This window comes from Lactuca virosa, chromosome 8, assembly GCF_052849685.1.
Source record: "Lactuca virosa cultivar CGN04683 chromosome 8, Lactuca_virosa_CGN04683_v6, whole genome shotgun sequence".
NCBI lineage: Eukaryota > Viridiplantae > Streptophyta > Magnoliopsida > Asterales > Asteraceae > Lactuca > Lactuca virosa.
The window spans coordinates 10,105,896-10,123,191 of NC_136433.1; the positions used below are offsets into that span (position 1 = coordinate 10,105,896).

The following is a 17,296-nucleotide window of genomic DNA, read 5'->3' on the forward strand; positions in this document are numbered from 1 at the left end:
TTCTGATTTTCCTGTAGCTCATCAAGCTACACACATTACTTAAGCAAATGTCATTGTTAGGACTCTCTTTTTGATTTTCCTGTAGCTCATCAAGATTTAGACACAAGTCCTCCCATTAAGTCTTTCGACCCAAATGATAATTTAAGCGATCAACTATATTATTGTTAGGACTTTCTTTTTTATTTTCCCGTAGCTCATCAAGCAGCACACATTATTTAAGCGTATGTCTTCGTTGTACGATAACAATTATCTCGACGTATTAAATACAAAAACACTTAAACTCTATACTAATTAACCAATATCAAAGTCTATTTTAACCCAGTGGACTAATTTATATTTATGGCATTTAAATACATTAAACTCATTTTATTCTAATTGAATGTTAACTATTCGACTTTTTAATATAAAATAACTTAATTTATAAATTTCAATATAAGGGTGGATGTAAAATATTATCCTTTTAATGCAATTACCTTTTATTAAGCTAATATAGTTAATTAATTATTTTAAAAAGGGGTAATCAACATTGTATGATCGGTCAACGTCATCAAACTTAAAGATACATGTGAGAGGTCAATCGCGGAACACTGATAATATTTTGGACATGTCAGACTTTGAATCGTAAACTTATTGTGTGAAATTTCGTACATCAACCACCACGTCTCATCGTGGAGCCTTAATTATCTTTAAAATTTGATATTAAAAGTTATATTTAATTTCTAATTCATAACTTATAAGTTGAGACCATTAATATTATATATATATATATATATATATATATATATATATATATATATATATATATATATATATCTTAAAAGATTTGTAATGTTCTACATATGAATTTTATGTAATAATTATTATATAATTGTACTAGGTTAGAGACCCGTGGAAACTAGGGATGAGATTTAGAACCGGAAAACCGGAATCGGACTGGAACCGGAATATGTAAAATCGGTTAAAGAATGGGTCTATACGGGTTCCGGGTAATCGGGGTTTCGGGTCCTTCGGGTCCGGGTAAACTGGGTTTAAGAACCGGAACCGTGTTAGGAACCGGAACTGATTTTAGGGGCCGGAACTGGTTTCTATGAAAAGTTTAAAACATGCATATCTCATTCGTTTGAAGTCGGATTGACATGATGTTTTTTCCAGGGTGTAGGTAAAAGTTTGTATATGATTTTAGACTATAATATTGTCATTTTTGGGTTTATATTCATTAACTTACAGTCTCTCAAAGTCGGGATATCAAAGCTGGAAATTTTATTTTTTTCAGCTTTTTTTGTATTCTGTGATAGATTTAAAACGTGCATATCTCATTCGTTTGAAGTCGGATTGACATGAATTTTTTTTTTCAAATAGTTTGTACATGATTTTAGACTATAATTTTGTCATTTTTGGATTTTTATTCATTGACTTATAGTCTCTCAAAGTCGGGATATCAAAGCTGGAAATTTTATGTTTTTCAGCTTTCTTTGTATTTTGTGGTAGTTTTAAAACATGTATATCTAATTTGTTTGAAGTCGGAATAGCATGCGGTTTTTTCTAAAGTGTAGTATAGAGTTTGTACATTATTTTAGACTATATTTTTTTTTCATTTTTGATTTCATATTCATTGATTTATAGTCTCCCAAAGTCGGGATATCAATAACTTTATTTTTGTATTCTGTGAAATTTTAAACCATGCATATCTAATTCGTTTGAAGTCGGATTATCATGGGGTTTTTTTCAACATGTAGTTTAGAGTTTGTATATGATTTTAGATTATAATTTTGTCATTTTTGGTTTAATATTCAATGACTTACAGTCCCCCGAAGTTTGGATATCAAAATTGAAAATTTTCAAATTTCAACCACTAAGTAATTACCAAAAAATTCCGGTTTTCCCGGGTTTCCCGGTTCTAGACTCACTTTACCCGGTTCCAACTGACCCACTTTGATATTTTCGGGTTTTCCGGTTCTAGACCCACTCTACCCGATATCTTACCCGTAACCGGTTCCTATATACCGGTCCGGTTTCCGGTGCTACAAAATCTCGTTAACCGGTTCCCGGGTTTTTCGGGTCCGGATCTACCGGTCCAGGTTTGGACCCACTCTCATCTCTAGTCGAAACCACATGTTTATAAAAAAATTAATTTTATAGACACAAAATTACATGTGACAAAATGAATGAGAGTGTGACATGTGATAACAAAGATTTTTATTTATTATAATAAATTTGAGATTATTTAAATTTCTCATTATATATGTCAATAGAATAAAGCTTATAAATTTTAGATATAATAATAAAATAAATATTCTAAATAGTTGTATAGGCGGTTTTTGTATATATTAGGAAATCTCATTGGGTTATATATATATATATATATATATATATATATATATATATATATATATATATATATATATATATATATATACAAGCCGTTTACCCGCGCCAAGCGACGGGTGCGAATAGTATTTTCAAAAATTAGATTCTTCACGCGATTCGTTCTTTTGCGCAAATAGTTTGTTACATTTAATGTCTGATTTCGGCTAAAGCTCATTTCATCAATTAGATTCTATTTGTCGGCTGTTATATAGTTTTCATTGAACGGATAGTTACCTTTAGACGAATAGTTTTGTTTCAGAAACATGTGATATTACAAAAAGACGTAGTTTATTAGTCAACTAGGCGAATGCCCGCGCGTTGCGCGGAAACACCTATATAGTTGAAGTCTTTACAAATGTATTTTTTTTTAAATATAGCAATAACGTTGTTGTTAAATTTGATATAATAATTCGTCTAAATAATTGGTTTTGATGCATCATTTTAATCCCTTCAATTATTAAACATAAAGATATGTAATTATAAATTTATAACATATATAGCATATACATGCTAAACAAATCACATAATATATATATATATATATATATATATATATATTCGTAAATGTCATATGTAATTCTTATCGTAGTAATATGGATAAATTACTTTCATATGAAGAACATATCATGATAAGTCTATCATAATTACATATCAAATGTTCAAAATTATGTTATCTTTTAAATATTGTCTTTTAAATATGTTGTGTAGGATAACCCAACAAAAAAATAATAGAAAATAAACATAATCAAAATAGAAAAATTACAATCAAATAAATAAGAGCATTGGGTGGTTGAATATATAAATAAAGATGTTACATAAACATACATTTAAATCAAAAGAAAAAACTAACATTCGTCAACTTTGCTCAAACAAAAAAACCTATATCCATTTTATGAATCTTCTTTCTTCATTTAACACCATTCAACCATTGAAACTTGATGACAATTCTTCACTAACCTGCAATCAAAATATTTTTCTTGAAAAAGAAGAATCAGAAAGATATTCCAAGCAAAACATTGATGTTTGGAGAGTCACATTCAAGATTGAGTAATACACACAAATCACATATAAAGATTAAATGAGAAACTGAATATAAAAAAAGAATAGAAAAGCTTCATTTGTTTTGGTTGAAAGAAAAAATCATATTACAATTACCATCGATGCGACATAACCCATTTTTTCAAATCATCATATTTGGATCGTGAATGTTTCAACTATATGAAAACTTTTGAATCACAATATCTTCAAATCCTTTTTACATGTAAGATTTTATATAACACAAAAGACACAAAAGATTGGCCTTTTTATAGTAAACTTTTCACTAAATGCTAATTAAACATAATATAAGTTATAAAACTTTTGAGTGTTAAATCATAATTAAGAAAACTTTTGAGTTGCATTAGTTAAAAAATGGGGTTTCAAATGCCACAAAAGATTGGCCTTTTTATAGTAAACTTTTCACTAAATGCTAATTAAACATAATATAAGTTATAAAACTTTAGAGTGTTAAATCATAATTAAGAAAACTTTTGAGATGCATTAGTTAAAAAAGGGGGTTTCAAATGAATGTGGTTTGAGGAAGTTAAAAAATGAGGTTTCAAATGCATGAGATTCAAGAAAAAATGCTAGCTTTATAAGTATGTATGATGATGATAATGATAAAATATTCTTTGGGTTGTTTAAGTTAAAATAAAATTTATATTTAAGTTGACCATATAATGTAATATTTAAATTAATAATTTAAGTATTTTATACAAATTGTTCCAAAATTGTATCTTTAAAATGATAATGGTTTACATCCAACAATATATTAAAACTAATAAATTAAGTATAATTTGTTAAAAGTTAAAAAACATAACTTTATAAGTAGAAGTAAAGATATTATTTTAATATTAAAATTTAGTTTATATAAGATTACAATTTAGGTTTGATATTTATTTAACCTAATTAACCAAAGTATAATTATTATTAAAAAGAAATTGAAAAGTCATGGGAGTTTCAAATAATGTGGTGAAAGAAAAAATGCATGGGAGTTTCAAATGAATGTGGTAAAACGAAAAATGTTTTCTTTATAAGTATACTAGGCGAATCCTCGCGCGTTGCGCGAGAATAGAATTATATAGTTAAAATAATAACTTTTACCAAATTATTATTTAATATTTCTACTTTGAAACAAAATGTTAGTAGTAAAGCAAACATATAGTTTAGTTTAATTTTTATGTCATTGTGATATATACAATTATTTGATAATTTTATAGACCGTTTAAAATTATGTAAATTATATATCAAATGAATGATAATATAACGGGTAACAAAACGTATGAACAAAAATACGAACTGCAACTTTTAGTAACATAAAAATAGAAAAACATCTATTATAACATTTGTATTTAAAAACATATATATACAACGAATAATAAAAAATATGAAAAATAAACACTATAACTTTTAATAACATAAAAACACTAAAACATCTATAATAACATTTATATTAACACTTCATATTTAAATCACAAATCTCTTCAAATACATTAATGTTTTTAATGAGCAAAACTTTACGACCTTATAAAAGAAAGGAAAATAAAAAGTTATTAGTGATTACTAATTAATAATCATAAGTTAAAAACTCTTGAGTTGTAACTAATAAATATACATAAATTAGAAAACTCTTGAGTTGTAGTGTGAGTTTCAAATGAATGCGGTACTTGGAAATATATATTTATTATTATTATTATTATTATTATTATTATTATTATTATTATTATTATTATATTCGTCTAAATAATTGGTTTTGATGCATCATTTTAATCCTTTCAATTATTAAGCATAAAGATATTTAATTATAAATTTATAACATACATAGGTGCATATACATGTTAAACAAATCACATATAATATATATATTTTCATAAATGTCATATGTAATTCTTATCGTAGTAATATGGATAAATTACTTTCATATGAAGAACATATCATGATAAGTCTATCATAATTACATATCAAATGTTCAAAATTATGTTATCTTTTAAATATTGTCTTTTAAATATGTTGTGTAGGATAACCCAACAAAAAAATATTAGAAAATAAACATAATCAAAACAGAAAAACTACAATCAAATAAATAAGAGCATTGGGTGGTTGAATATATAAATAAAGATGTTACATAAACATACATTTAAATCAAAAGAAAAAACTAACATTCGTCAACTTTGCTCAAATAAAAAAACTTATATCCATTTTATGAATCTTCTTTCTTCATTTAACACCATTCAACCATAGAAACTTGATGACAATTATTCACTAACCTGCAATCAAAATATTTTTCTTGAAAAAGAAGAATCAGAAAGATATTCCAAGCAAAACATTGATGTTTGGAGAGTCATATTCAAGATTAAGTAATACACACAAATCACATATAAAGATTAAATGAGAAACTGAATATAAAGAAAGAATAGAAAAGCTTCATTTGTTTTGGTTGAAAGAAAAAATCATCTTACAATTACCATCGATGTGAAATAACTCATTTCTTCAAATCATCATATTTGGATCGTGAATGCTTCAACTATATGAAAACTTTTGAATCACAATATCTTCAAATCCTTCTTACATGTATGATTTTATATAACACAAAGACACAAAAGATTAACCTTTTTATAGTAAACTTTTCACTAGATGCTAATTAAACATAATATAAGTTATAAAACTTTTGAGTGTTAAATCATAATTAAGAAAACTTTTGAGTTGCATTAGTTAAAAAAGGGGGTTTCAAATGAATGTGGTTTGAGGAAGTTAAAAAATGGGGTTTCAAATGCATGAGATTCAAGAAAAAATGCTAGTTTTATAAGTATGTATGATTGCTTTTTTAAGGTATAGGGTTTCGTGTTTTGCATTTGTGGTTTAATGCTTAGGACTTAGAGTTTAAAATTTAGCATTTACTAAAAATGAGTTATATCCGATCCATTATAAATTTAGCTTTGTAGAAAATAAGTATCCAATCCAATATAAATAACTTTTGTTGATTCATAAAAAATTTTAAAAAATTAATAAAAAAAATCTTTATGTATATTAGATGGAAATTTTCTATAAAAGATGGAAATATTGTAAAACTTAATTTGTTTGTCCTTTTAATAATATCCTAATTTTAATTAATAACTTTTATTAATTTAAACTTTAATAAAATTTCAACCACAGTCATTGAACTATAAAAAACAAATATTAATGCAAATTCAAAGCTTTTAACAAAAAGAGACAAATACAAACACTAAATCAACACAAAATAAGCTTATTAACATCAAAAAATAAAACTAAACTAAATGTCAACGGGGAGATGGATAAAATACAAAATGTTTGAATTGCATAAATAGAAAACTATCACCAATGTAGCAATGAAAAATGTTAGATATATACACAATGCCAATAAAAAATAACTACACCAACACCAAGCCAATGAGGACAAACAACAATGGTTTGAACCAACAAAAAACCTTTAGGTCACTGTTATGAAGAACACTTATATAGATTTCAGAAAAACACTAAACAACACCCCGAAACGACCAAGACATTGAATTATTTTATTATATGGATAGGTGAAAAGATAAATGAATCCCCAACAAAGGTGTCATGAAATCCAACAAATCCCCAACAATTGTATTTCTTTTTTCGAGCAATTTATAGTTTTAACTACTGATTTTTGTATATTTAGTACGAAAAAGTCTTTTGTTGCGAAAATTGGTCCTTTTTTGGTTTCATGATTATTTTGGTCTCCATGTTGTCTATGTGAATAGCCTAGCTTTTATTTTTTTAATAGTGGTCATTGTTCCCTTGAAAAGTTGAAACAAATTATACACGGTAACAAAATTGTAGTTTCTCTTATCCTTTAACTTTGATATAATTTTTCAAAAAAAGTAAATGACAAATCTTGCAAATATTATAAAACTTAATTAAAGTATAAGATAATATTACCAATGTTGGTCCCTATGGAATCGTTCTTTTTCAATTTTTGTCCAAGTTATAATTGTCAAGATTAAAATTGACAGTTAGACTATTTCCTATGTAAAATTTAGTCATAACTATTTTTAAGTGTAAAAGACTACTTATTTTTGCAAGTCATGTTGCCTAGTCATGATAAAACAAATTCCTAGAAGCAGGCAAAACAAATTCCTTGATCTTTGAGTGGAAAGCCACCTTGGCTTCTCCAATTAACACATAAATTTTCTACTATGTTCTTGTCATCGCCTATTATCATAAATTCATAATAACATAGTTTTAACAGATGCTTCCATGAAACGAAAGTAGGATACAATTGGTTACTACGTCTACTATGATATTTGAAGATTCTTCCATGAAATTTTGTATATTATAAATAACATAATCTTGGAAACAGGAAGCTTACGTGTATTTTTGCCATTGAGGTACTCTCGGGAATTTATGTAAGAAGGGAACCTTGGTTTTGTTTGACATGTCATTTAAATGTCTTTTAGCCTTGCCATTTCATATCTGCAAAAAATGTTAACATAACTTTCAAAATACTATTATCCAAAACCTAAAAATGGTAATTAACTTTGAACTGAAAAACCATATTCAAGATCTAGTAGACACACTTGACAAATTCGTTTTAGACTTCACCAAGACTCTAAATGTTCATTTTAGCCTTAATCAGGCGCATACACCACCACCCATACTCCTTCCTCTTTCTCTCTTGCAATGGTCCGTGTGATGAAAAATAGAAATCCAATCACATCCAGTCGACCTGAAACAAGTTTTGTATTGAAAGGGTTATAGATAGTGTAAGATGCTCAAATAAGAAAAACAAAATAATAAATAAATAAATAGAACTTAATGTATGTTGTTATCTTAGACAAAAAATGACATACATTGTTAATTATGACATTTAGCCCATGATTGGGAAAAATGCAATAAATCTTAATGCTCTTTCATTTTTCTAATATAATTTCTTAATTTCATTTATTTGTCTTATCCAGGTTAAACAAAGCATGTTCTTACCTGTAGTTAGGTCCATATATTCCCTCCAAAGTACCTTCAAGGATGACATTTTGGTCTTTAAGGGATCACTATACAAAAACATATATAGGAATAATGTGCACTGAATGTACCAAATCACATCATAAAATCTTCAAATAAGCTAAAGTCACAACTTTTGCAAGAACCAATAACCAAAAATAAAGTTTATATCTACAAAAAGAAGAAAAAGGAAGAATTTTTACATCTATTTAGAAGCACCTAGATCCTAGCAAAGAAGCTAAACTAATTTCAATTGTAAATCTAAACACCAAAAGTCATATCTGACTACAAATTTGTCAAATACCTATAAACACAAGAGAAATTAGGAAATACGATCTACTTCTTGAAGCTTGTATTTCTTGAAAACTTCATTAAACCTGCAACCAACCAGACCAACAAAAAAATAAGTGAAATGTTAAATCAATAACCATTTCAGGAAATGTAATGGTGGTTTTTAGATAGATATGGTTGGTGAGCTTGAGAGACGACAAAAAAGAGTCAAATGTATTACAAATTTATGTATTCAGGGGTAAAATATTTTTTAATCTGATTTTTTTGAAGTCTGAGAGTGAGGAAGCTATAACCTGATGCTGATAGGAAGGTGGCCTAAAACCCAGGTTCAAGAATCGAGAGTATAGATTATGGTTTCATATACAGAAACCACAAAACACAAAATTCAAATTCGTTTTGAGGGATTTTCGAGGTTTTCCTTCAAATGAGGCAGTAGTGTGTGTGTGTTTCTTCTTCGTATATCTGGTGATGGTTTGTGGTGGTAGATGGCGGTGAGGGAAACACTTTCAAGTCCAAGAGCATCGATTGAGTGAGGATTGAATCGATTAAAGTTCTTTATGGTAAGAGAGATATATCAAACCTGAAGAGATGAATTGTGGCTGAACATCGAACTGTATGTTCTTGAATGAAGATGAAGAAGCTACCTTGGTGAATCCGAGTAAATAGAAGGCACCAAGAAGAAAATCCAGTTCGGTGGCTAAGTAGGAAAAAGAAGGCAAAGAGAGTAAATTTTCGGCTTACCTGGATGGCCTTGCCCACAAATGCGTATTAAGGTTAGGAAATCCATGTGATTTTTCGATTATATGAGGAAAAAAAAGTTTCATATGAAATCAAACCTGGACAAATGATACAATTTAATGGTTTTTAGATATAGGATTCAAATTTCATGGTGGTGTGTTGTCATGATGGTGAGTGGTGCGTGTTTGTCCGAGAGAGAGAGAGAGGGTGAGAGAGAGAGAGGGGGGGATAGAGAGAGCCAAAAAGGGTGTTATGTTGGTGCCTTCATGATCGTTTGATTTGTAGTCGGAAAAAGTGTGAGAGAAAGGTAGTACGGCGGTGGTTGAAAGAGAAGTTTGTGAAGCAGATGGTGGATGAGGGTGACGTTAGAGATAGGGAAAAACTTGATTTAGGGCGGAGAAAAGGATTAAAGAGATTTTGATGATAATGAGGGCAACCTCTGGGTTTTTAAGGTTATTCGATGGATAAGGAGCAAAGAAGGGGGGATTGACCGATTCAATAGCAAGTTAGATACATGGGAGACTGGCCAAAATCCACGTATATTTGGCAAAATTTCGAATTCATAGGTGATGAAGGCGACGAATTTGTGGTGGTATGTTGGCTGTACGACTGATGGTGGGGGAGAAGAGGGGTGACGATCGTTTAGTTATGGGGAGAAGGGGAGTGATGATTGAACAGTGAGATGAGATATTATATAAAATGTAGTTGGTGTTGACCGATTCATGTGGATTAAAATGAGGAATACTAATTCAAAGGTTGGGTGACTTTTTCAATGGTTGACCAATAAGATATGATTTTTCTGAATGGTTGTACATATAAGGGGAGTTGTTATTATGTTATTTGACTTTTTCAAACCTTGACCGAATAATTTTAAGGGAAAATACCGCAAATAGACAAAAAGTGGGGGTCAATTTCGAAATTTAGTCATAAAAATCGATTTTTCCGGCTATAGACACACATTCCGCGGAGGACCCTTCGCGGACCTCCGCGGAACCATGAAATCTCCGCGTAGAGGGGGGAATTTCGTAATTGCAACCCTTTTTTTTTAGAAAAACGAAGGGGTCCTCATTTGGTCCCCACTGGTCCCCGTTTGTGTTCGTCACTCTGCATCGCCTCGCATCATCGTTCATCGAAGACTTCAAATCCGACGAGGACTTCAACTCCGGCGGAATACGCCGTCAAAGGACTTCAAATCCGGCGAAATTGAGTATATAGCTGTTGAAATCCGTCACCGATGGACCGCGAATTCTCCGATGTTATGGACGATGGATACGGTTCCCGGGTATTTCTCACATTCCCATCTAATTATTAATGTCGAATATGATTCAAATTAGAGGAAAACTCATTTTATTACATTGAATATGTATACAGTTTTAGAATTTTTTAGGTTTACAAATCACAGGGACGAATTTAGGGATGATCCATTCCGCGGAGGGGGACGTCAGTCCGTAAAGGGTGCTCCGCGGAGTGATGTGTTACCTCCGCGGAATGTTATAATCGAAGAAATGCAGGTCTCCGCGGAGGGTAGAGGTCACTCCGCAGAGAGGCCTCTGCGAAATGACCTCTAGCCTCCGCGGAATGACATTGAAAATGATTTTTTTTCTGCTTTTACTGCCCTTTTCTTTTGTGTATTTAGTTATATATAAAAAGTATGTTGCTGTGACAACCCGAAACTTTTTCCGTTTTCTGTTATGCATTTCCGTTAATGAAATTTCAGATCCGTTAACTTTCCGTCAAAATTTTGGTTTAAATAAAATAATCTAGCTATGCTTAATTAAATTATTTACAAGTCGGAACCAAAAATCGCGCGGAAACCTGAAAATCTCGAAAATCAACATTTTTGGTCAAAAATGGGATTTACGACCGTAAACTAGTTTACGGATGTAAACTCGTTTACGACCGTAAACTGGTTTACGACCGTAAACCCTGTTTACGGTCAGTGACGAGTGGACCCCATTTTCACCCTATAAATACGATACCCCCACCCTCATTGGAACATTTCTGGCCACATTCTCTCCTCCTCTCTCTAAGAATCTCAAACCGTAAACACTCAAAAACGCATTTAAACTCCGGGAAACGCCGCAAAACACCGTTTGGAGCCCTTGGAAACGTCTGGAAAAGATTATCTCTTCGAAAACGGCAAGCAGGACCATTTTCTTGAGTTTACGGTCCACCTTCAAGAACCGTAAACCCTGTTCTTGAGTTTACGGTCCAACCATCAAAAACCGTAAACTCTGTTCTTGAGTTTACGGTCCAAATTTCAGAAACCGTAAACTCTTTTCTTGAGTTTACGGTCCAAGCCTTCAAGAACCGTAAACTCCTCTTCGACCGTAAACACCTTTTAAGTGGTGTTTTTGGCTGAAAACTCACCTCCTTCGATTCAAGCAAGTCTCGGTAACATTCCTCAACCAAATTCAAGGGTTTTCCGACACTTTATCTAACGAAATCGCTAATTTAGATACATATACGTATTTATTTGTTAATAGGATTTCGTTAAGTGTCGCGTGCAACAACTCGGGAACCTTCTTTTCAGTCAACAACTTCACGCAACAACTGTGAGTTCATACCCCTACATTTTTCCGCATTTTTAATGTTTTCAGGGGGGGAATACAAGCTAAACATAAATGTTTTCTTACAAATTAAACATAAATGTTTTTCCGGAATACACATAAAACTTATGCAAATTTCATACTTAAATTCCCTTTTGTACCATGTCGAGCATAAGGGACGTTTTCACAAAACTTGCATAGTTTTTACGGATACGCTATTCGCTACGTTATACATGCAAACTATAATCGGTATAGTTTGGGATTTCTCTAAAAACTTATCAAGCATGGAAACTTTCTCTACTAAACATATGCACTAGAACATAAACCGTTTACAGTTTATATCATTACTTTATTATGATTTTCATAACTGTAACTTATCACTATACACGGTATACATTCGGATTTTCACTACGGTAGAACGCTACTGCATTACTTGTAAACTAGATTGTACGATACTGTGAGGCGCTACTTCACTACTGTACCCTTAGGTGTACAGGGATAAATCCTACCACTGTATAACCAGAGTCTCCTGGAGGGAGAGCGTGAGGTTTGTGAATAGATCTATTCGGGACTGACAATCCCACATCTGGACTGTTAGCTACAGTTTGGCGGGCACGCCTAAGATGTACAAATGTCATTTAACATCAACGCCTGAAGAACGTTGGAAAGGTCACTAGTCATATCAAGCATGGTTATACGACTCACATTATGTATAAATCACAGATAGTTTACCAACCTGGTTTTCTTCAATAGTTTTATTCATACCAAATAGAACTAAACATACAATGCATACTGGCCGAGCCAGGGTTTTCAAAACCGAATCATTTATGCTACGGTTTTACATTTAAATACATATATTTCATGATTAGCTTTAGCTAGTCACATGAATTAGTATTTTGCATATCACTACGATTTTCCAGAAACGAACATTCATGGTTGTATACGAAATCGATAACACTACGTTTTTCACTAAAGAAAATATCGGATTTTCTTGAGATTACACAAACATTTCGGCTCGCTCATCAACCAGTTTTTCATTACAAATTACTGCTTATGAACTCACCAGCTTTATGCTGATATTTTTCAAACTGCTTGTATTCTCAGGAAATCAGTAGACAGTTACTTGCTGGATTTTCGAGGAACCAAAGCATTTAGAGTTTTTAAGTTTTTCATTATACAAAACAATTGGATGTAATTCAAACTGAATTTCAAACAGATGTAAACGTTTTTATTCAAGTATTCACTGTAATGGTTGTGTTGTTATGATTGTTATTATTCATTGGTTGTGATGCTATACATGACGTCCTCCGCCCCGGAATGTTTCCGCCAACGGTTTCGGGGTGTGACAGATTGGTATCAGAGCCCATGTTTATAGCGAACTAGTATACCGAACCTTACGTGGTATACACCTATAAACACTAAGGGGCCTAAGTGCTCTACCCTAAAAGTATACTTTCAAAATATAAAGTATTTTAATAAAAGTATACGAGCATGCATACATAACAGGATTCGTGTCGCTAGTAGAACTAAACAAAAGTATTTCGGATGCTGGAACGCTGCGGTTAAACCTGGGCAGTTATGTAATCATGTCTAGGGTGAATATAGCCTGATCAACTATATTCAGACGAGACATGACCAACATGTGTTTGGTTGTGACTGTGGTGCTACAGCAGGCCTAAAACTTACCAAAAATCATCTCTCATAAAATACTATAGGAGTATTTTCGCTAGAGCCAAACTTAGTACGCAGATTCACTCTAAGTATTGCTACCCCCTTCCTTAAGCGATAACTTACCTGTGTTAGTAACCTTTCTATGATTATCGCTCGGTAGAATACTTTCATTATCAGGATGAGATATATTTTGTTCTTTTATATATATCTCGAGGACTTACCATCCTCTTCTTCCTGATTGTTTCTACAACAAGATGCCTCCTCGACCAAGGCCCAACCGAAGGAACAACGACACTCCGCCACCACCACCACCTCCTCAGTTCGACCATGTCATGTTCCAAGCAGCAGTTACCGCCGCCGTGACTGCAGCAATGGCACAAGTGAACGCTGGTGGAGCTGGAGGTGGAACCGACCCCCAGAGACAAGATGGAAGTCAGTGACATCAGAAAGAGTGTTCCTACAAGGACTTCATGACTGCGAAACCCAAGTCCTTCGACAGAAATGGAGGTGTCATCACCCTGACTCGATGGTTCGAGAAGATCGAATCCATCTTCGAAATTTGCGTCTGTTCTGAAGCAAACAAAGTGAAGTTCACCGCTTGCACCTTCACCGACAGAGCTTTGACCTGGTGGAATGGTCGAGTCAAAACCCTAACCCTGCCAGTGGGTAATGTCATGGGTTGGGAAAGGCTGAAGGAGCTCATGCTAGCTGAGTACTGCCCGATGGGCGAAGTGCAAAAGTTGGAGCACGAACTCTGGAACTTGAAGATGAAGGGTTCCGACATCGCTGCCTACACTGCTAGATTCTTTGATCTGGCGCTTCTCTATCCGGGAATGGTCACCCCGGAAAGCAAGAAAATCGAGAGATACATCTGGGGACTGACGCAACCCACCAAAGGAAATGTCTTGGCTGCTAGGCCGACTAACTTTGAAAGCGCTAAGGATCTGGGTCAGACTCTGATCGATCATGTAATCGATCTGGATGAGGTGGCAGCTGTCTCTGAGCCACAAAAGGAAAGCGGTGGGAAGAAGAAGAAGTCGGGCATCAAACGAAAGGGTCAGTCTTTGCAGGAGTCCTCCAAGAAACAACAAATAGTGGCAGTTCATGCTGTTACTGCTCCTGCTGCTGCTCCCACTGCTGTTCCAACCACCCAATCTCCTACCGGTGGTTATGCTGGGAAGCTACCTCTGTGCAACAAGTGTAACTTCCATCATCACGGACCCTGCCATGAGTTGATCTGCAACAATTGTGGGAAGAAGGGACACACAGTTCGATACTGCAAAACACCGGCCTAACCAACCAACCAGGCTCCGGGAGCGGGCGCTGGTCAAACTTGCTATGGATGTGGAGAGGTTGGGCACTACAGGAGAAACTGCCCCAAATCAACGACTGGTGGCAATACAGGGAGAGTTTTGGCGATGGGTCAGAATGAAGCAGTTGCTGATCCTACCGTTGTTACGGGTACGTTCCTCCTTGACAACTCTTATGCATGCATTCTCTTCGATTCTGGTGCAGAGAGGAGTTTTGTTAGTCATTCATTCAAACATCTAATCAAGTGTAAATCCCAACCTCTAACCGAAACATTTACCATCGAGATGGCTAACGGAAAGATGGAGAGCATTAACGATATATTCATAGGCTGCACTCTTACTCTAGACAACTATTCTTTTTCCATCGACCTTATGCCTGTGTCCATCAAGAGCTTCGACGTCATTATCGGCATGGATTGGTTGAGCTCCAATCATGCTGATATTCTTTGCTTCGAGAAAGCCATCCGTCTCAATCTTCCCTCTGGCGAAGCCCTTATGATTACGGTGATAAGCTTAGCTCGAACCTCCGTATCATTTCTGTTGGGTTTTCAGCATTCTAACACTTCCTAAGTGTACATGCAACCCTAATAAACCTTGGATCTATGTTTGTCTAAGGTACATGCAAAATATTATTTTCCAAGGTTTATAACCTATCTAGCATGGCATGGGGTACTTTTAAACATAAAAGGACTAGATGAATTACATACCTTTTGTTGATTGTTGATTCCTTGGAGTTTGAGAGCCAAGCACCAATAATGTGAATGCCTCAAATGGAAATCACAAATCACCACAAACTTGGAAAATGTATGAGAGAGTATACTAACTCTTAGATTTCAGCCACCACTATTACACACACACTTAGGGCCTTTTTCATGCAACATAAGCTTGTTTATATAGTGTGCATGGTTAGGGTGAAACCCTTATAACCCATGTCTTTTCCTCTTCCAAGGAACCATGGGTTAAAAGCTCCATGGATCATCCATGGACTTCCATATAAGCTTAGCCCATTAACAAATGAGCATTAGCCCACACCATATAAATACAATAGCCCATGATTTAATTAGTCTTCCTTTTAATCACTAAATCAATTCATAATTAATTCAAGATTAAAACTAATTAAATAACATGACTTTATATTAATATATTATAACTTATAATATATTAATAAATCGTAAGTATACAATTCTCATAAAATTATCCATAAACAGTTTGGGTGAAGTGCAACCCGAATGGACCATGCCGGGTCGGGTCAAGTATATACCAAATAAGTTATGGACTTAGACACCTTATCCAACAGTCTCCCACTTGGATAAGTCTAATAACTGTATTTGCGTATGTTACTTCAGGAACCAACCAACAATCGTAGCTCTCGAAAACTCTGTTGAACTATGAAGCGCCATTTTAGATAAGTGATCATATAATCCTCTGTTCTCATGATATCAGCTGGACAAATACATGGAACAACGTCGTACTTATTGTCCAGCAGTTTGTTTCCCGATTTTGCGATTTGTTTGACAAATAACTAAATTGAACACATCAATTAGGTTCTGACCGGGCCCGGTACATAGGTCAAAACAAAATCATCGAGGGGCCCACATATCGCTTCTAATCCTCCAAGGACAAGAAGGAACAGATAAACTTCGACTCATATACTTGTTTCTACTACTTGTTGAATTATACACAAAGGCACGTTTTATAACATCAAGTTACTGACGCGTTTACGTGCAATCAATGCACAACTAACTCATAGGTAACAACTCATATCTCTAGGTTTGAAGACTTATATGATATTACCGTCTCACGATCACTCGAGATAAATTCCATGAAGTGATGCAAGTGAGCGTGGGTTGAATCCAATACTCATAACTTATGAGCACTCGTGAGTGTTGTAGCCATGTCCAACATCTTAGACCTCTACAACCAACTCATGACAGTCTTGATTCATATCTACTTCCAACATATGACCAACTGTGGATGGTTTAAATAACTTAATCATTCGGAAAGAATAACCTAGTTATTATGGAAGTCAAAACATGCAAAGTGAAACACAATAATAATCGAATCCAATATGGTCTCAGAACCCTTTTGAATATAAATAAAACCACCTTTTATTTATCACCATATTGATTACACATTATTCATTGTATAATGTTTCAAATAATCAACTTAATACTTGAACAAAAACAACAGTCGTCCCATGCTCCTAGCATGTACACTTTGTTTTTCTAAACAATAGTTATGCCATACTCCAAGTATGCACACTATGTTTGTCTATGATCTTTACTTTGTGAAATAGATCAATTGAACATGATTCCAATGATACTCATTTCACAATCCCAAATCCTTATT

The 17,296-nt window shown here is 33.3% G+C and overlaps 1 long non-coding RNA gene across 1 annotated transcript; it reads right to left on the minus strand.

Moving 5' to 3' along the window:
* Positions 1–7,532: 7,532 nt before the first annotated feature.
* On the minus strand, positions 7,533–10,048 carry LOC145134176 (uncharacterized). The gene is made up of 3 exons (XR_013718971.1): positions 8,693–10,048; positions 8,371–8,438; positions 7,533–8,116 (listed from the first exon to the last, which is right to left on the minus strand). It is a non-coding gene; the product is annotated as an uncharacterized LOC145134176 (long non-coding RNA).
* Positions 10,049–17,296: the final 7,248 nt, after the last annotated feature.